This window comes from Alexandromys fortis, unplaced genomic scaffold (genome assembly GCF_014885135.2).
Source record: "Alexandromys fortis isolate MF-2015 unplaced genomic scaffold, M_Fortis_MF-2015_v1.1 scaffold_53, whole genome shotgun sequence".
In the NCBI taxonomy this organism is placed as follows: domain Eukaryota; kingdom Metazoa; phylum Chordata; class Mammalia; order Rodentia; family Cricetidae; genus Alexandromys; species Alexandromys fortis.
The window spans coordinates 5,608,043-5,628,343 of record NW_026067939.1 but is presented as its reverse complement, the minus strand read 5'-3'; the positions used below and the strand labels follow the sequence as shown (position 1 = coordinate 5,628,343).

Genomic DNA, 20,301 nt, shown 5'->3' with positions numbered 1-20,301 from the left:
AGAAAGAGAGAGAAGAGAGAGTAAAAGAAAGAAATAAAGGAAAATTCCCTATCTTCATTGAGGGAGGGAAAACCAGGGCACAACCCTCCTCCCCGCCCCCCCATCTGAGACCGGCTCTGGGAAAACACACCCAGTAGTTTCTGGTGGAGTTTTGTTGGCACTGGCTCTGTCGCTTGCTGGTTCCCTTAGGCCACTGGCAAGGAGGAGAGTTGAAATCAGGTTCAAGAGGTACTCCCCTGGTCCTTCAGGACTCCTTCAAGATGAGCCGTGATTATCTCTACACTACCCCAGTCCCTCTAGATTCCTCTGAAGAGTATGAATTTCTCTGGCCAGCAAACATTTCCATTAGGAAGCAGAACAGGGGTGGGGGAAGCGCCTTCCCAACTGGAACCACCAGTGGGCAGTGGTGGCAGAGCAGAGAAAGAACACTGGGATTTAATTCCAGGGGCTGGCGCTTGCTCCTCGCTGCTTTGTTTGTTTGCCACAGAAAAAGTACGCAAAGGACCAGGGAAAGCTGAGGAACTTTTAAAATACACCCATGAACCCCTTGATGCCTTTTCATGAAGAAGCGGGATCTAATTCTCTCCCTCTTGAGTCTGGGCTGGACTTAAAGACTGTTCTACAGAACAGACACCCAAAGCAGAACACACCAGCTGCTTTAGGGATGAGATTAAAAGAGACACAACAGATGGCTCTTCAGAGGGAACTCGCACCAAGTCATAGGAACAAACGACCTGTGGGGAAGGCCATGGAGGAGGAACTGAGGCTTCTAGCCACCAGCCTTCAGAGGACTGCGACCTGAGTCACCCAGGGCTCTGGGTCAGATTCCAGGCTGTCAGGACCTGGGAGATAAGAGTCTGTGAGGCTTGGCTGAGGTAAACTTTTAAAGCAAACAGGTAACTAGGCCATAGGATAAGGATCACACAGTTAAGCCTTTTCATTTCCGATAACCTGGAACACAGAACTCTGAGAAAACGAAGAGGATACTGCGTGACTGTGCACTGGAGGAGGGGCCTCCGTGTGGATCCCAGGTGATCCCCATCTGTGGCACAGCCTGCTCAGGGTGAGGTACAGAGGTTTCACAAGACTAGGAATGCCAAGCCCTTGTCGGAGGTCCCCTCAGCAATGAACTGTGATATACCTGGAGGCATAGAATGAAATAGACCCTTTCCTCCTGTGGTACCTATGTGATTGGCCCTATAATCTCATAGGGAGTGGCACTACTGAAGGGGTGGCTTTGTTGGAGTGGGTATAGTCTTGTTGAGGGAAGCCATCTGGGGATGGGCTTCGAGGCTTCATATGCTCAGGACTGCCCAGTGTGGCAGTCAACTTCCTGTTGCCTGCAGGATGTAGGCCTCTCAGCTTCTACTCCAGCACCACGTTTGTCTGTGTGCTGCCGTGATGATAGTGGACCGAACCTCTAAAGCTCTAATCACGTATCCCCATTTAAATGTTTTCTTCGTAAGAGTTGCCAAGGTCATGGTGTCTTTTCACAGCAATAGAAGCCTTAAGTAAGGCATCTGCCAAGCTGCTTTGGGTCAACGTTTTTTATCACAGCAATAGAGAAGCGAACTAGGCTGCTACCTTCCAAAGCAGCACCATCAACTCAGGAATAAGTATTAAAACACACGAGGCTGTGAGGTACATCTACATCTAAAACCATAACAGGTCATCTTCCAGTGTTTTACTTGGCAACATATACCCATGTGGGTCAGCTAAAGCTTTCTGGAATGTTCTCCACTGAGAACATTTTCCTTTGTCTTCCAAAGTCCCCTATTATTGGTCCCCTATTCTCTGGCCTCTAGAAAACATCCATCCCTATATCCATGAAAGGAATTCCGGCTCTATCTAGCCCTTTGTACTTAGGAATGTCCTATATAAGTCAACAATTGAGAAGGAATGAAGCAGGAAGACAGAGCAGAGGTCTGAACTCTGGGGCATCTGAAAACAAGAGGCTCAGTGAAGCAGCGGGGGGGGGGGGGCAGAGCTAGGCTGGCCCTTCTAAGTTGTTCCAACCCTGGAGAAAGAGGGCAGACTTTGTTTCCTAGTATCAACGAGTCACTAGATATGGCCTTATCTGGAGAAGGAGGCAAAACAGTCCCATTCAGCCCCATAGAGGGTCTCAACTGAGAGCTGTCAGCTGCCAACAATTCCTGGCAGCTGAAGGCGGGCTGCACTCCTGAAAGGGGAGGGCAGAGTGTCATGGATACAAGCCATCTCCCCGGTCCCATTGTCCACACTGTTCAGGTGGAGCTTTCCCCTTCATTACTCAGTCTGCCTCCCATCAAACAGAACTTAGGGGCTGTGTTTGGGGCTCTCTCATATTGACTCTAGCTTCAGTGTGTCTTGTGGAATTAGATCTCTCTCTCTCTCTCTCTATTGTGACTTCAGAGTCTCCAGAAGTTTTACACTTATATCCTAGCAGGGTTTGCAAAGATTACAAATAATCAATATCTGTGTTGGCTAGTTGAATGGCAACATGACACGACCTATAGCAATCCGAAAGGAGGGAACTTCAATTGAGAAAATGCCTTCATAAGATCCAGCTATTAGGCATTTTCTTAATTAGTGATTGAGGGGGGGAGCTCAGGCCATTGATGGTGGGATCACCCCTGGGCTGCGGGACTTTGGTTCTATAAGAAAGCAGGCTGAGCCATCCATGAGGAATAAGCCAGCAAGGAGGAACTTTCACAGTCTTTGCCCCCAGTTCTTGCTTTTGGGTTCTTACTTGGTTTGAGATCTGGCCTTGGTTTCCCTCCTGGGCTGCAATCCAGGATATGTAAGCCTTTTAAACCCTTCACTCCCCAAATTCCTTTTGGTCATGGCGGTTTCATCAAAGCAGTAGTGACTCTAAGACAAATGCATCCAGAGGCAAGAGCAATGGTTTGGAAACTAAAACAGCCTCTTACAGTATGTACCAAACTGCATACGCCACTTAGTTCCGTGAATCTCATCTCACCATTTAGAGAATAATTAAAACCAATCTTATTTCATACAAGCTCCAGTAAGACTTTGAAGACCCTGAAATGGTGTAGAACTTAGTTCTTTGTCAACTCGACACAAGCCGGAGTCATCTGGGAAGAGGAACCTCGACTAAAAAAAGGTCTCCGTCGGACTGGTACGTACGCAAGACGGTGGGGCATTTTCTCGACTAATGATGGATGTGGGATGTCCTAGCCCATCGAGGTGCCACTTCTGAGCAAGCGGCCCTGGTGCTTAAAAGGTAAGCTCGGGAAGCCTTGGAGAGACGGCGAGCTGTTAGCGATGTCTCCCACAGCCTCTGCTTTGCTCCTGGATCCAGGTGCCCCCTGCCTTTACTCTTTCATAACAGGCTGGAAGCAGTGATGAACTACATGCTCTCCTCCCACATCGCTCTGGCCATGGAGTTTATCACAGGAATGAAAGTAAACTACAGTAGGTAATAAATTCAAAGTGCTTCTGAAAAGAAAAACGCTAAAACTAGTGTTTCACAAGGCTAGAAAATAAGTACACAGCCATGCAAGGGGGAAAATGCTGGGCTGATGAGCGAGAAATAGATACTTCTAAATAGTTATTTTTATACATATTTCTCAAGAAGTAGGGGAGAAGAGTCAATATTATTAGGACATAAATCCTCTTCACGTATCTATGAACCCAACAAAAGTCTTTAAAATTCCAAGTGTTTTGAACAGAAATTGATGTAACTGTTTCTAAAATACAAATGGAACATGAACAATCAAAAAATAAAAAGCCAAAATGAACTTCAAAGGCAGAAAGGAGAAAACCTATATACTTCTCATTTTAAAATTTACCATTAAGCAACCATAATTCAGATACCGCGGTGCCGGCATGGGGTGGGCATATGGATCCGTGCGGCAGAACTGCGATTCTAGAAGCAAGCCTTTGCTGTCAGAGTCCACTGAGTTGAGGCGAAAGTCCCATGGCAACAGGACAGAGAAAGGGCAGTCTTCCTAGCACACGGGACACGGACTAGCAGAATGCAAAAAGCTGGGCTCCAGGGATAAACTTTCAGGGGAGGAATGGAAGCCCGCATGATAAATTTGTTAAATGTACTTTAAGAAATTGCCAGACTATTCTAAAATGAGCTTAAAATGAATCAGAACATAATGTTGGTTTTCAAAAATGAAGAAGAATACACAGAAGATATTTACAACCTTGGGTTAGGCAAAATTAAAAATAGGCTTCAGATACATCAGGAAAAAAAATGAAAAGACAGCCACAACCTGAATATATATGCATATATGTATGTGTGTGTATATATATGTATATTTTATATACACATGCACACACATACATACATACATGGTATTCCATCTTAGCAAAGAGTTATATTCATAACCTTCAAGATTTCTTACTGTTTAATAATAAATCAATTAAGAATGAGGATCAATGGCAGCGGTATTCACCAAAGAAGAAACTGGAGTGGCTAAAAGGTGCTAATAATTGTTAGTCATAAAAGAAATCAAAGTGAAACCCACTTCATGCTCAAAAGAGTAGAGTCAAAAGCAAGTAGCTGTGGATAAGGGTAGGGAAGACTGGGGCCTCTTCATCCCTGGTGGGACTGTAAGAAGCACAGCAGTTTTGGGACACCTTTTCAGTTTCTTTTAAAAAAAATTAATCAAATTTACTAACTGGGAAACTTATAGTATCTACCCAAGAGATCTACACACACACACACACACACTGTGCTACTATCTTACTTTGGTTTCCGTTGGTTTGGTAAATACTATGACCAAAAAGCAATGCGGGCAGGAAAAGTTTTTCTCCTCTGACCACTGTCAGGTACTAGTCCTGGCCCAAGGGAATCCAGGGCAGGAACTCAAGGCAGGAACAGAAGCACAGACCACAGATGAACGCCGCTTGCTGACTTGTCCCCAGGCTCATGTTTAGTTGCTTTCCTTAAGTCACTCAAGATGACCTGCCAAGGCGTGGTACTGCCCACATGGCAGTCGAGAAACTCCCCCACAGACATGCCCACCGTCATCTGACAGTAACTCCTCCGCCGGGGTTCCCCCTTCCCAGCTGGCTGGCCTCGAATGAAGAGATCCACCCGCCTCTGCTTCTGCCTGTGAGTGTTGGGCCGCCACCACTGCCCAGCAACCATTCTTACTGACACTGCTGCTGGCAGTCACCTCAGGTTCCCTTAGCAAGAAGGAATGGAAGAACGGCGCCGCGCAGTCTGAGTGCTGAGAAACAGTCCCCGCTGTCACAAACTGGGCCAGCACTGTCACACTGTGGTGGTGTCTGGTCAGCAGGCCACGAACCAGGAAGTACTTTATTATTCACGGTTGTTAACTAAAATGAGAGGTAAACAAATCCTTAGCAAAAAACAGAAGGTCTAGAAAGAAGCCGTCTGCTAATTGAACAAATGTTCACTGTTCTTCATATTTTTAGCTGCAAGACAAAAACCCGAAGGCTGGGACATTTGGTACGGTAGAAAAACAGGATTCTCAAGTTAGCAAGGCCTGCGTTTTGAAACTTGGGGGTGTCTCTAGGTTAACTACGCCTTGGGCCAATGTCAGCGCAGCTCGGCCTCAGTTTCCTCGTCAGCCCAAAAGGACTGTGGCCGTTCGTGCAGGCGTGTGGAGGAATTCGCAGACGGAGTCAAGCCCTTGCCTTGGTGCTTAGCAGCCTCCCCGCGGGCTCACACCGCAGAACGGCAGGGCTGCCTCCGCAGCCAGGAAGGGTGAGGACTCACTACTTTTCCTGCCAAAATTAAACAGCCTTCCATCCACACTTTCTCTCCATCTCCCAGGCTGACTATGCTTCTCAAGGGAATTCCTAATTAGAGATCAGCCATTCAATGTAGACACAAACACACACTAATTTGGAGAAGGGGAGGGGGAAAAAAATCCCTCAACGTTAAAAAAAAAAGAAAACAAAATAAAACAAAAAACCCAGAAAAACAACAATAACGATAAAATCTACAAAGAACAAAACTCTAAAAATAATTTAAAAAAAAAGAAAACCAAAGTGTTCTACCCCTCTTAATGGTCGATTCTCTCACAGAAATCATAGACAGCACTTGGAAGAACACTCTGATCTGTCTGTGCACTGGGCACGTGACAGAAGGCAGACGCTGGGTAGGGTGCTCGTGAAAGCGGACGGGCAGGTCATCAGATCCAAGCTCAGGTCAACCATAAAAGGTGGAGAGGGATGGGAGGGAGCAGAAGAGACAGCATGTGTCTATGTTAGTGTGTGTGTGTGTGTGTGTGTGTGTGTGTGTGAGAGAGAGAGAGGGGGGGGAGAGGGGGGAGGGGATATGACTACAAGCTATAAAAAGGTCTAGTCAGGGCTGGTAAGACAGTTCAGCAGATAAAGGCCCTTGATGCCAAGACTAAAGACCTGAGTTTGATCCTCAAGATTCACTCATGGAAAAAGAGAACTGGATTCCAAAGGCTTCCATATGTGTTCATTCTCATTCTTTCTTCTCTCTCTCTCTCTCTCTCTCTCTCTCTCTCTCTCTCTCTCTCTCTCTCTCTCATACACACACACACACACTAAGGAGGTAAACGCAAAAGAACAAAAATTAAAAAAGACCCTATTCAAACTGACAAGATAAGCCTACATCTTTCAAGTGGTGTGCAAACGTAGTAGATTTTCCCAGCCCTCAGTGAACACTTACTGAATAGAGCCTCAGCTCCCATTTCTGCAAGAAAGCTAAGCGTCACAAAGGTAAACTCCAAAGTTATCAATGGAAAGATAGAACAAATATTTAATACGTCTACTTACTGTCTACAAAGTATCAAAGATGTCACTGTGGTAAACTTGCTTGGTGGGCCTAACCTAGTGACAGGCACAAACCACGCCCCGAGGCCAGCTTGGCTTTTCCAGAACCCGAGGCCAGCTTGGCTTTTCCAGTCACTGAACCAGTGGCTTTGCTTCTTCCTATGGCCTCGTGACCACCACTTGCCTGCGGTGCTCTCCTCCCCTATGGGAGGAGGCAGCAAAGGTGGGCGGGGCTACCTCAGAAGTAGTTGAACCGGCCCCAGACAGCTAGCCTAGCCGTGCAACCCTTGGTCAGCCCCTGCTTCCCAGAACTTCCCTCAGACCCCAGTCAAGAAATCCTCCCTGCCCTTCAGTGACCACCGCAGCTAATAGCAGCTAATTTCCAATCCTCACCTTGTGCAACACTCCTCCTAGCTGGAGAGCTGCCTCATTTCACACTCGAGTTAGAAGTCAGTTACATGTGAAACAAATCAGAGGCACAGTCTCTCTTTTTCTTGGGCATCATCAATTTGTATAATTACCATGTCTCCGCCTTTACTTTTTTCCTACAGCCCAAACCAGGGGAAGCGGTTAAAGTCTTGTACCTCCAAGTGCACAGCCTTGGAGGAAGGCAGCGTGTAACACATCTTCACCTACGGCTCAGGTCCGGCTTTCTGCAGTAGTACAAGCTGATTCGGTGGAATAAAAGCCTTACACAGGGAGCGCTGGAGCTGCTGGCCACACTTGGAGCCGGCACACAGCACAGAACAGCTGCTCAAGGGTGCCTTCTGGGTTGCTGGAAAGCTTTGTATAACATAGCTTACAGACACAACTGACTGCTGACTTTGTTACTTTGTGTGCATTTAGGCCGATAGACCTGCCATTAATGGGCAACGCCATAGCTGAACAACACCTGCACTCTTGTTGGTTGGTTTGTTATTTATTTATCTTTATTTAAATTAGCTACATAATCCTGACTGGTGGGGAATGTGCTCTCAAGTAGGCTGGATTCCTACTTGAGACCCTCCTGTCTCTGCATCTTCGACGCTGAAAAAATAGTAGGTGGGGGGCTTCATCTTTTCAGGCAACCTGCACTAAGAGTGGAGGTGCTCACCTTCAAAAGCGTACCCTGCATCTGGGGAAGAGACCCACTTACACATGACTGACAGGAGTGACCAGGATTGCAGAAAGTTTTCTGATGATGATGAGGAAGGCTCCTAAGTGTATGCTCAGCCTTTTGTTTTTGAGACAGGGATCTCACTCTGTACACCAGGCTGGCCTGGAACTCACAGAAATCCGGCCTTCGCCTGCTAAATGCTGAGATTAAAAGAGTCACTACCCTGCACTCCATGCGCTGGTGTCTTAAAGGGTCTTGGAGGGCTCCTCTTTAAATTCTCAGCTGGTTGAAGCTCTGCAGGTTTTATTTCGCTCACAACCTCCTCTTAGGGGAATGGGGCGAAGCTCCGAGGCTTCTGTGAGGGCGTGGTGGGAAGTAGGGCTTTAGATTTCAGAACCAATGCTGTACTGAAGACACTAGGGGTCAGCAGATTCCCAAGAGTGGTGAGCGAGATTGGGAGCCCAGTGCCCAGGGCATTGCTGGAGGGATGCCCACTACTGGAAGCATCCAACCGCACCGTAGATACATTCTAACCGGCTTGACAGTAGTTTTAACCTTTCCTTGGGCACACTGAAGTCCTCCTGCAAACCCTGGACGCTCGGAGACGCTGATCTGGTGGTAGGGTTTGTGGCCCAGCCCAAGCTAACTGATTTGCATCATACCTTCCCACAGCTCCAACCGTGCCTGCCAATACCAAGAAATATGACCTTATTTGGGCAATGAGTTCCAAGAGACTGCTTCGGGGACTTTTAAGATCAAATAGGGATGGAGGTGGGAATGAGGGTAGGGGCAGGGCCAGAAGAGGTGGCTCAGCAGTTAAACTAAAGGCCAGCGCTGCTCTGGTGCAAGGAGGGGTGTTCAGTTCCCAGCACTCACTAGCACCCCCCTCATGGGGCTCCAGCTGCCTGTAAAGATCCAGGGATCTAGCACTTTCTTCTGGACCCCACAGGCACCTGCACTCACACGTTTGTGTACAGGCACACACAGTTAAATAATTAAAATTAATGAAAGATTAAATGGGGAAGTAGCAGAGAAATTTGCTAAGGACACCCGGCTCTTCTGACAGTCCCTGGAAGCCTCTCCTCCTACCCCATCTCTTCTTCTAATTGGGATGAGAAACCCAAAAGCCCTGGAGACATATGACTGACAGTCAGGCAACAAAGGGGGTGTGGCAACGAGGGGCACTTAGGAAATGAAGCTGACTGCAAGAAACACAGCAGAGGCGTTAATAAAACCAAGTAAGTTCCAGGTAAAATCCAATGGAGTGAAAAAAGGAAACATTCTAAATTATCAGTGTGTGTGTGTGTATGTATGTATATGTGTATTATATGTGTATGTGTGTGTGTATATGTGTGTGTGTATGTATGTGTCCCGCCTGTGCTGGAAATAGAACCCAGAGCTTTGTATAGGTGCGTCCTTCAGCTTCAGCCACGTTTCCAGAAGTGTTTTCTCAAGAACCTTCAAGCTGCTTAAAAGCTAAATCTCATCACTGTAAAGCTAAGTTTATTTATTTTTTCACATTTGCATTTAGTGGCGTCTTACATAACACACGAGCGGACAAAGCATTTTAAGCCCGAAAATCTGAGAGCAAGTTTGACATGCATGTTCAAACTTTCTGAGTTTCATGCCAGCCCTACTCATGCTGTGACACCAAAGCTCCGCACGGTGACAAAGGGGCCATGGTCCCAGAGCCGTGACTGGGGAAGAGAGTGTTATGTGCTCAAGGCCTCGCTTCTTTCTTCCCAGAGGCTGTTAAGTCCATTTTCACTACTGGTTCCTTTTCCTTCCCCAGTGTTTAGCAGTAGAAGAAACTTTTTTTGGAGATGTGCTGATCAGAATTATATTCTCTTGTCTGACAAGAACGGCAGGCTTGTCAAGCAGTGGGGGCACAGGCCCTTAATCCCAGCACTTGGGAGGCAGAGGCCGGCGGATCTCTGTGAGTTCGAGGTCAGCCTGGTCTACAGAGAGAGTTCCAGGACAGGCTCCAAAGCTACAGAGAAACCCTGTCTCAAAAACCAAACCAAACCAAACAAACCAATGGGAGACTGCTGCCAGGTCACTGACAAGCAGAGTGGAGAGGGAACAGGCCTCCACTCCAGCTGTCTGCTGATGTTCATCCCCTGCTCAGCCCTAAGTGGTTTCCGTGTCCTCGGAGTTCAAAAGCCTGCGCATTTCCTTCATGTCTGAAAATGGTTTTATTTGGTACTCATTTGAGAAGCATTGAGGGAACGAAGGGACACCAAAGTCAGCTCTGCGGGTCAATTGCAGATGAATGTTTCTACGAGGGCTGGAGAGTAGGTTCAGTGGCTAAGAGCACTGGCTGTTCTTCCGGGGACCAGGGTGTGGGTCCCAGAACCTATTCGGTGATTTACAACTAGCCTTAACACCAGCCAGTTCCAACACCCTTTTCTGACCTCCTCTGGTACCTGGCAATGGGGTGCACATACTAATGAAATCAAAACATTCATACACATAAATAAAAAAAACAAACAAACAAAAAACCACTTAGGGCTGCTGAGACGGTTCATGGATTGCTGCCAAGCCTGATGACCTAGGTTCAATCCCCAGGACCCACTTCACCAATAGAGAAAACCCCCTCCTACAACTGTCTTTGACCTCCACACACGGGCTGCGGCACAGACAGAAATAAAGGCAATCACTTGGAAGTTGTGTCTGTGCTGACCACAGACAGACTTCAATCTTGTGATTATTCTCTAAAGAGTTCGGTATAAAGATCCTTTGCAGCATGTTTGCTGTGTGTTTGTGATTATAAGCAACTGACCAAGGACTTGGCATTTGGGAAGCCGTATATTATGGGCTGCGTATAAACACTTCTTGGGAAATGAGCACCTGTGCATCTTGGTAACCATGGTGAGTCTTGGAATAGTCCCCCGAGAACACCGAGGGATGAGATAGGACTCCAGAGAACAGGCAAGACTGACTCCACCTCTCGACTTTCCTTAGCTTATTGCATACTGCGAAACACGGCAAAGGCCCTATGCTTCTGTGTGCTTTTGAGGAGGGAAAGTTACATCTATAAAGGGTTTAGATGCTGGAGTTCATCACCTCAGTTCAAATCTTGGCAACCGCCTTGGAACTGAACGACTTCATCTCCGTCAGTAAAGGGGTGATGGATGAAGCCCGTCCTTCAGGTCACCCTCAGGTTTACAGTCACAACACAGGCAATGATTTTAGCATTAAAAAAAAACCATAGTCACTAGGACTCTAATCTCCATATTCCTTAGGAAGAAGGCATGCTGCGACCTACAAAGTCGGAGAAGCAGCCAGCTCTCAGCTCTGGATGGATTCCCAATGTCTGTGTTTATTTCCACCTGTGACAGATTCCCCAGGCATGCACTGATGAAAGTCGGCTGCAAGAACTTCAAAATGCAGCACCCTCACACGGGCCCTGCATCTCTGACGGCAATCTAACGATAAGGCACAGGATTCTGAGAGCAATCACAGGGTTAATGCTTTGATTTGGGACCGATCCAACTCCTTAGGTTGAGTCCCAACAGCAGTCACAAAGGAGCTACTGAGAATTTAAGGTCGCGACGCTCCTGGCAACTCCTCTGCTGTGGCTGTGGCTGTGTCTGTGCGCTGATGTCTGTGTGTGTGCAGCTGTGTGCGCCTGTGTGTGGACGCTGCAATCTGGGGCAGCATCCTCAAGAATGCCATCCCCTTTCTTTGAGGCTAGGTCTCTCGTTGGCCTGGAGGTCACCTATTAGGTTAGAGTGGCTGGCCAGTGAGCGCAAGATCCTCCTGTCTCTACCTCCCCAGCACTGGGATCCTAAGACCAAGGCCACCAGGTCTGCCCCTTCCACGTGGGTTCTGAGGATGAATCTCATCCTCACATGAAGTTGAGTCTAAAAGGCAAGGTATTTACTGCTCAGCCCCTGCTGTCCTTTTTTAAAGAATAAATAAATTAATTAATTAATAAAAATACAGGTTTCTAAGGACTTTAGTCATTCATTCAAAATCAGGTGCCTGGAGGAGGAAAAGTTTAGGCCCCATATATACACAGCCATTCCAGGATTCCTGTTCAAGGTGGCAGACAACGGGGTGTCCTGGGACAGAAGCAGCAAAGGAAGTGATCTCTCCGTGCTGTCTCTCTCTCTCTCTCTCTCTCTCTCTCTCTCTCTCTCTCTCTCTCTCTCGCAAAGCTACTAGCTTTCCACATCTGTACAATGTACTTTCTTCCTAACAGCTGGAAGACATGAGAGGAGGTGCTTAAGCCGTCGGTGTGGACCACGAGGCAGGAAGCGGTAAACTGAGGGTGGGCGGAAGACACGCTGCATCTACAGCTAACTCCAAAGCAGAGAGACACCAGCCGCCTTAAAGCTGCCTTGGGTGGCAGACCTCCACCCTTCTTCCGGATTTCTCACAACATGAAACCCTGCGTCATTAAAGCTTTGGCACTTGGAATATCAGTCACTCGGAGGTAACGATAATCATCTTAACAGAGACTGCCGAGTCTACCGTTGATGCTTCCTAGCTCAGCTGTGGTACCAGAGCCACGCTGACGTAATACGGCGAATCCCTTGTAAACGGGGTTCCGGGCCATCAGTCATCTAGAGGTATCTAGAACCCACCTCACACGCCACGGGATACATTCCATCTACACATCTACACATTATGCCGGAAAGGTTGTCTCTCGGAAGTGGAAAGGAATTGGGACTTGGAGGAAACTAGACTACTCAAGACCTCCGCGTTTGCCTACCGCGACTGGCGATTTTATGGAGTCAAGAAACTGTTCTCCGCCTGCAGCAGGGACACTTCTTAAATCCCTGCTACAAATAGTGATATAGACTCTTATTCCCAGTTTCTTCACCTACAAAATAATAGCTCAAATCATACTCACAAAAAAAAAAATGAAATTAACTGATTAAATAAACTAATAACATGTGCAGGTCTCCCAGTATTTAAAGGGTGTTTTAGTAATGTGCTGGCTAATTTTACGTCAGCTTGATTCAACTTAAGTTATTTAAGGGGACCCCAACTGAGAAAATGCCCCTACTAGGCTGGCCTGTGGGCAAGCCTGTGGTACATTTTCTTGATTGATGGTTAATGAGAAGGGGGGAGGGGGGAGGCACCTCAGACGGGTGCTGCCACCCCTGGGCTAGAGGTCCTGATTTATAGAAGAAAGCAGGCTGAGCAAGCCACGGCGTAGGGGGAGCAAGCCAGTAAGCAGCCCTCCTCCGTGACCTCTGCATCAGCTCCTGGCGCCTCCAGTTCTTGAAGGACTGTGATCAGAACATGTCAACCCTTTCCTCCCCAAGCTGCTTTTGGTCTTGGTGTTCCATCACAGCAGCAGAAAACCCTAACTCAGCCGAAGGACAACATGCGTTTGCTTGTTCTTTTGGTTTTTAATTGGCACAAACGACAGACTACTGTAAATTTGGAGAATTGCATTTTTATGCGTGAGTTTTATAGTCATGGTACCTTAATCACTGAAGATTCGGTTTCTTCAATCAGAGTTGTGACAACAGCTATGATATGATTAATTGTAATCATAAAAATTGTTAACATGTTGTGTGATTATCAGATATTAGGCGCTGCGCCAAGTCCTTTATTTTCATTATTGCATTAAAATCTGTTTCCCCCCCCTTCCTCTAGAGATGTTTTGAGGAATGGGAATAAAAAGGAAGAAATGTACAAACATAAAAAATATATTAAAAAATTTTGAAGTCAGACATGGTAGGTGGTGGTGCATGCCTATAATCTCTGCACTCAGGAGGCAGAAGCTGGTGGGTATCTGAGTTTGAGGCCAGCCTGCTCTCCGCAGTGAGTGTTCTAAGCCAGTCAAGACTACACACTGATGATAAGGTACACACAAAAATGGAATTATTACTGATTGAATAGCTAACTTCTTTTAGCTATTCAGAGACCCCCCCAAAAGATTTAAACTAAAGGGGGGGGGTCTGTTTTCTTTAAAGACTTCAGACAACATACTTACAAAAAAATGTATGAAATTGCTTACTATAGAAAAGATGTTAAAATGCTTATGAAGAACATATTGGATGCCCTTTCTCTTCATTTTGAATTTATCCTCATCATCTGATCCAGCAAAAACTAAGTATCAGGCAATCCTTAATAAAAGTGTGACACTGGACGGATGACTGCACGGCTGAGAACCCTCCTGCTCTTCCAGAGGTCCTGTTCCCAGCACACTTAGTGCCTGAAACACCAACTCCAGGGGACCCAGGACCCTCTTCTGGCCTTCATAGGCAGCTGCTATCACATACACATTCATATACAGACACAATCCATGCACATAATTTAGAGCAAACAACAAAATATGACTGGCATGTGCTGTATATAGATATATGTTTTCTTCTATTTTACTTATGAATAATTACATATGTTCCAGAAGAATGTTTAAGTTGACTGAAATTCTAAAATTTCCCCCCTCAGAGAAAGAACATTCATAACAACATCTTACTTAACCGCTATCACCCCCCAGCTGAAAGTTCCCCCATATATGTGTGTGTACTTAACTGTCCCATAAATGTGAGAGGAAAAAAAAATAGGAGAATTGTCATTCATCTTTACTGCATACAAAAGGGACACAAGCTCTAGGGTTGGAAAATGAAGGGGAAGACAATGCCCAGCTTCTAAAATGGGAATTTTTTTCGGTAAAAAGCACGCACTTGTCATTTTTCGCACAGCCAGAACACTGAGCATGAACGCTGCCCTCCATGGAGAGCAACTTCCTTTTCCAACATCTGCTTGGTCTATGTTGAAGGGGTGCGAATCCGTGCCTGTGAGCAGAAGGCCTCTGAGCTGGTAGGTCCCTCTTCCCTGTGAGCTCTGAGCGGGCAGGTCCCTCTTCCCTGGGAGAACACAGAAGGGGCTGCAACCGTGGGTCAAGGGCCCGCGGTAACCGAAGAAAGGATCCGCCGAGGCTCAGCTCCTTGTCTGTCACCAAGACCCTCACAGCCAAGCGCTTGTCAAAGTACAAGCGCTACTGATGTCGGTGCTTCTTAAACCCGAGATCTGCCAGGCGATGCCATCTGTGTTACAGGAACTGATAATGACTTCCTGTCCTCATAGCGGGCTACAGTTGGGACCCCTGTGAGAAGCAGGGGATGCCCCAAGTGAGTGAAGCCCCGAGGGAATGTGTATTGTTTACGCTGCGACTGTGTGTGTCAAGGACCAATATCCCAGCCCCGTGCGAGTGGCTCAAAGGCAGAGCAGAGCCTTCCTCTGGTCTGACTGTGTGCAGAAAATGCCCACCACAGCTTTCCCCCCAGGTTTTTGTTATATCGCCCCAGATGTTTACAGCTGGCAGACTGCTTACTGAGACTGCTAACCCCACCTCCTTGCTCACTGTGTGTTGTTCATCTGTGTGTAATAACCCCCTCTCCCTGTTCCACCCTATCGTGGACAGGCTGAACTTCTGGGATGCTGTGGCTCCTTCAGCAGAGAGCCCAGTGCACCCAGTCCCAGCTTTTCTCTGTATCCATCCATGTTAGTCTTTCCTTCGTTCCCTTGAAGCCCCAAGAGGCCAATCCTTGAAGCTGTGACTGACACGGCAAATGCTCCTTCAAGCGCTTCGAGTCAGTTCCTGTCCTGCATCCGTTGGTAGGAAAGAGCGGATTCAGGGGGGGCTCAGAACCCATCAAAGTCTCTGGATCTTGGGACTCGGTGGGCTCTGCAGGGCTCTGGGGAGGTGACATACTGGCTTACCTACGCCCAACTTCTCATTTTATGGTAGAGACTTTGGAGATGGATTATCAGCATGGTCACAACATCAGTGTAATACGTGGTCATTTACATCATTATCTTGTGACTGTAGCTCGTCTGAGGTGGCGACATTGTTCTGCAGGTGAGTATGTGCCCCCCCCCCCCCGCCGACGTTCCAGTCACGCGTGGAGGATAAGTGAGTGAGCGAAAGCAGAACTCTCCTTCCTGGAAACCTCCTTTCCAGGCCCAAGCCTCTTCTCCCTCAGAAGACTTCAACTCAGACACTCTAGCTCAAGTGGACTTTGCTGCAGCTTTCCCACCCAACCCAATCTCTGCCCAGAGTTATTGTTCCAGACTCCAAACCGACTGCTTCGCTTTTCTGAAAATGCCTCAAGAAGTCTTCATCGTTCCTGAGGCGGTCAGGGAGAACCTGGCTTTAACAGGTCCCTCCCACACCAGGCAGAATTCCTGATCAATTTCTCAACGCCCAGCCCTCCTCCCCATCTTCCGAGAAGCTGTGTGGCGAACTCCTAGCTCAGCCACGGGGTCTCAGTGATGCCTTCCACATTTGTCACCTTTTAACTCCTCCCATTGCCCTTGCGGTGTTTCTTTGCAACCCGACGGGCTGTCTGTCAGGTGTCCAGTTCACTCTACCCTGCTTTTTTGTGACCTTGGTCGGGTGTCCCAGGCCTTTGCCCGCCGGAAGCAGCTTGGCAACTCTTACTGGATAAGCACATTTGATTTTGTGCCAATTTCAATCCCGCTCTATGACTTCACGGAGGCGAAAGCAAGGCTTTGAAAGGTTAAGCCATTTGCACAAGGCTAAGATTCGTAGGGCCGAAACTTGGCTTTCTTTCCATCACTTGGCAGCATTTCGCCTTTCTTTACCCGGAGGGTAGCAAAAGCTGCATACCTGAGCCCCACTGCCCTGCTCGGTGCTGGTCCCCTTTACCTCAGAAAGAAGGAATGCCTGGGGAGAAGGAATTTGCTGCTGGTGGTTCAAACATGAGCAAAGCCTCCAGAATAGCAGCGTGAAGGAATGTGGGTCAAATAACTGCCCTGCCCAGTCTCTCTAGTGGTTGCCTAACTTTCGTCATTTGCATATGTGAGGTCACAATCTAAAAATCGTCAGATGGAAAATTCCAGCTTAGTAACTGTCGTTAAAACCAAGAGTTTTCAAGTCCTCGGTTTTAGTTCATGCTCATTCTCATTTAAAATTTCACAGTCGTCGACTTGTGAAGGCCGACCAGGTCCAGAAACTATGGCAAGGGTCTGCAAAAACCAGTCTTGTTTGGCAACGGTAAATGCGGAATAGGGCTAAGATACCAGGCTTGATTGACAGACGAGGGTCCTTGGCACAGGAGACAAGGAACAGATAACGATTATAAAGACAAGGAAAATTGGCTAATGTTAGTTATGGAACAGGTACATCCTCCTATCAACCTTGCTATTAATAGCCCCACCCCACAGAAGCAGAAATCAGGGCAAAGAGTTTGAGGAATTTTGTTCAAGACTGGATAGCTAAAGGGATTAGAGGGGACTTGGGAAGAGAGCTTGTCAGTAAAGTGTCTGCCTCGCAAGAGTGAGGACCTAAGTCTTGATCTCCAGCACACACACGAAAAGGTGGGCATGGCAGTGCACCCCTGTAGTCCCAACTCTGGAGGGACAGAGACAAGAGGATCCTGGGGGTTCCTGGCTAGGAAGTGAGCTCCAGGTTGAGGGAAAGATCTTAAAGAATAAGGTGAAAGGCAATTGAGGAAGAACCTGATGTCAGTCTTGGGGCTTCTACATGCACCCCAGACAAACACATACAAATATGTAAACACACATGCATGCACGTACAGAAAGAGAGGGAGGGAGGGAGAGAGAGAGAGAGAGAGAGAGAGAGAGAGAGAGAGAGAGAGAGAGAGAGAGAGAGAGAGAGAGAGAGAGAGAGAGAGAGAGAGAGACCCAGACAAACAAAACACACACACACAGAGTACAACTCTGTCTGGTTCCAAGCCTGTTTTTTGTTTTGTTTTTTCTAAGCCTGCTCCCCCACTCCTTCCACTTTCTAGTTTGTATATTGGCAACAATGAATAGTAATACAAATAAATCATTTTAGGTTTATATTTTCCCCAAAAGAACCAATTTAAAATTTAACAATGTCTGACAACATTTCAATAAAAATCTGTATCTTATCCACATGCCGTTTTCAGGAGGAAACTTCACAATGTTGATATTCTGCTTGATCCTTTCAAAGTAAAAATGGAAAAGATGAAGGAAAAATGCCTTGTTAGAAGAATCTGAGGACAAGATCTAGGAAAGCATGACTGTAGAAATTTCACATTTGAAACCCAGACTGCTAATGAAATCAAGTTTTAGAGTGATCTGCAGGATACTATTATTAACATACAAAGAGTTCATATTCAGATAAAGGGCATGCGATGAACTGTCAATAGGAAGCCACAGGAATGAGTGGTGCCAGTGCCCCCAACAAGATGAAAGGAGGCTGTGTGCCAGCTTCTTCCAAGATTAAAACCTTCCATCTTGGAAGGAGGCTCATAAAGACACACCATTTTAAAGCAAAGTTCAAACAAAGGGATAGTCTAAAGGAAAAATGTGTTAAAGCACAGGATGTTCTAAGGAGAGGTGAAACATTCCATCCTGCAAGGAAGTTTGCTAGGTTCAGAAAGTAAACAACTCAGAATGGCTTCAGGGAGTCCCTGAAACTGACCAGATTCTCTGGGCTCTTCTGTCCCCAAGTGATATAAGCTGTCAGAACTCCTGAGAGACTCTACCACAAGCTGAGCTGTTTCAAAGAGGCTCAGACCAATTCATCTACCTGGGAAGGATGGACACTCTCCAACCTGTTGAGCTGTCTGGAGTCCATGCAGTGGGCTCCAGGTATCCAGCTTTGGTGAGCTGTCGCCCATGCCCGGGTGGATTTGGTGATACAGCTTTGAGTCATTTCTGCTCCTTTACTCCTAATCCTGCAAGTAGCCCTGGTGAAACTCATTGGCTCATCAAGCTGGATTGGTCTGTCATGTGTTCCCCAACTGGGGCGAGTAGACATTTATTCACTCCTTCCCGGGAACAGAACCACACAACAGAAGAATTGTTAAGAACAGCTTTGAAGGGTTTGAGGTTGATGTAGACACCAATCTCTTTGGCAACAAGGGTCCAAAGACAATAGTGAAAAAGTTGGTTGGTTAGTCATGGAAACACAGACTAATTCAGTGGCTGGCCCTTTGAGTCCTTGTTCTAATGCCATGACATCATCTGGAGAAAGACACTGCAGAGTTTGTCCAGAAACTTCCATTCGTCGCTCCCTCCCCCCAGCATACAGAATGGATGGCTTTAACCTTTGTCTACATCTGTGGTTGTTGGCCCTGGTGCTCCCTTAAGTTACCATTTTGTTTCTCCACTGTCAATGCAGAGTGTGTCACTGAAGTATTGGTAATGTTGGACTTTGTTTTAGCAGGATGTGGCCCCACTGCAACATGTCCCAAACTAAAACTCTGAATCTTTTTTCCTCTGTGTAGCATCACCTAACAAGTACTAGGCAGTAAGGGCCTTGTTTGCCCCATTATCCACAGGTGTGCTTGCTGGAGTCATGCTGTGTTTACATCTCTGGGGAATCTGGGGAGCAGTAAGTCTCCCTTGCAAGAAGTAATAAATACTACATATTCCAACCTTTGAGTCTGTCTTAGTTAGGGTTTCTATTGCTTTGAAGGAACACCATGACCAAAAAGCAAGTTAGGGAGGAAAGGGTTTATTTGGCTTAGACTTCAGCATTGCTGTTCATCACTGAAAGAAGTCAGTACAAGACCTCGAGCAGGGCAGGATCCCTGAGGCAGGAGCTGATGCAGAGGCCATGAAGGGGAGCTGCTTACTAGCTTGCTTCCCATGGCTTGCTCAGCCTGCTTTCTTAAGAGAACCCAGGACCACCAGCCCAGGGATGGCAGCACCCACCATGGGCTGGGCCCTCCCTCACTGATCACCAATTGGGAAAATGCCTTACAGCTGGCCTTTCATCACCTGAGGCTCCTCCTGATGGCTCTGAAGACTCTAGCTTCTGTCAGGTTGGCACACAAAACCAGCCAGTGTGGTGTCAATTACTCTCCCAAACCCAGACTTCTGTCTGGTTCGTTGGTGTCCCCAAGGCTGTCTTCATGCACAGATCATCTCTCACCAAGCTATGATGGTCCTATCTGTTTTATATGGACTGTTTTTCTGCCCTCCTGTCTACTGCTACTGCTTCTCCTAGTTCCGGAGTCTTCACTGAGGACTGTGGTCTCCCTGCTAGAACAGACTCACCACTCCTTTCACGGACTTGTGGAGGGGGAGATACTTCTGAAAACTCAATCTCACTTGCAGGGGCTCCGCTCTTCCATGGCAAGGTTCTAGGTGGTCTAGCTCTCACCTAAACCCCTGTCTGTTCATCACACGTCAGTCTTCCTACAGTCAAGTGTTTTGCTTATTTAAAATGCAGATTTCAGGGCTGGAGAGATGACTGAGGTTAAGAACAGTTACTGTTCATTCGGAGGAGCAGAGTTGAGTTCCCAGCACTTATACCAGAAGGCTTCACCACACAGTCTGGTAGAAGAAGTGGGGAAGAACCAGGATGGGCAGGATGGGCAGAACTTGTACTCAGCATGTACATGCACACAGAAAACATTACTTCCATGACAGATGCCTAAGCCCTCTCCTAGTTAAATTAAATCACTAAGAGTAGGTTCCAGGGACCAGGAGTTTTAAAAGAGGTAACACTCCCGTCTTCCCTCAATTCCAATAAGTAGCTTGAGCCA

The 20,301-nt window shown here is 47.0% G+C and overlaps 1 protein-coding gene and 1 long non-coding RNA gene across 6 annotated transcripts in view; both read right to left on the bottom strand.

The window, feature by feature from the left end:
- Positions 1–20,301, bottom strand: part of Schip1 (schwannomin interacting protein 1) — a 152,242-nt gene that overhangs the window by 71,232 nt on the left and 60,709 nt on the right. The window lies entirely within an intron of this gene.
- LOC126504932 (uncharacterized) lies at positions 4,700–7,437 on the bottom strand. The gene is made up of 2 exons (XR_007592754.1): positions 6,733–7,437; positions 4,700–5,295 (listed from the first exon to the last, which is right to left on the bottom strand). It is a non-coding gene; the product is annotated as an uncharacterized lncRNA (long non-coding RNA).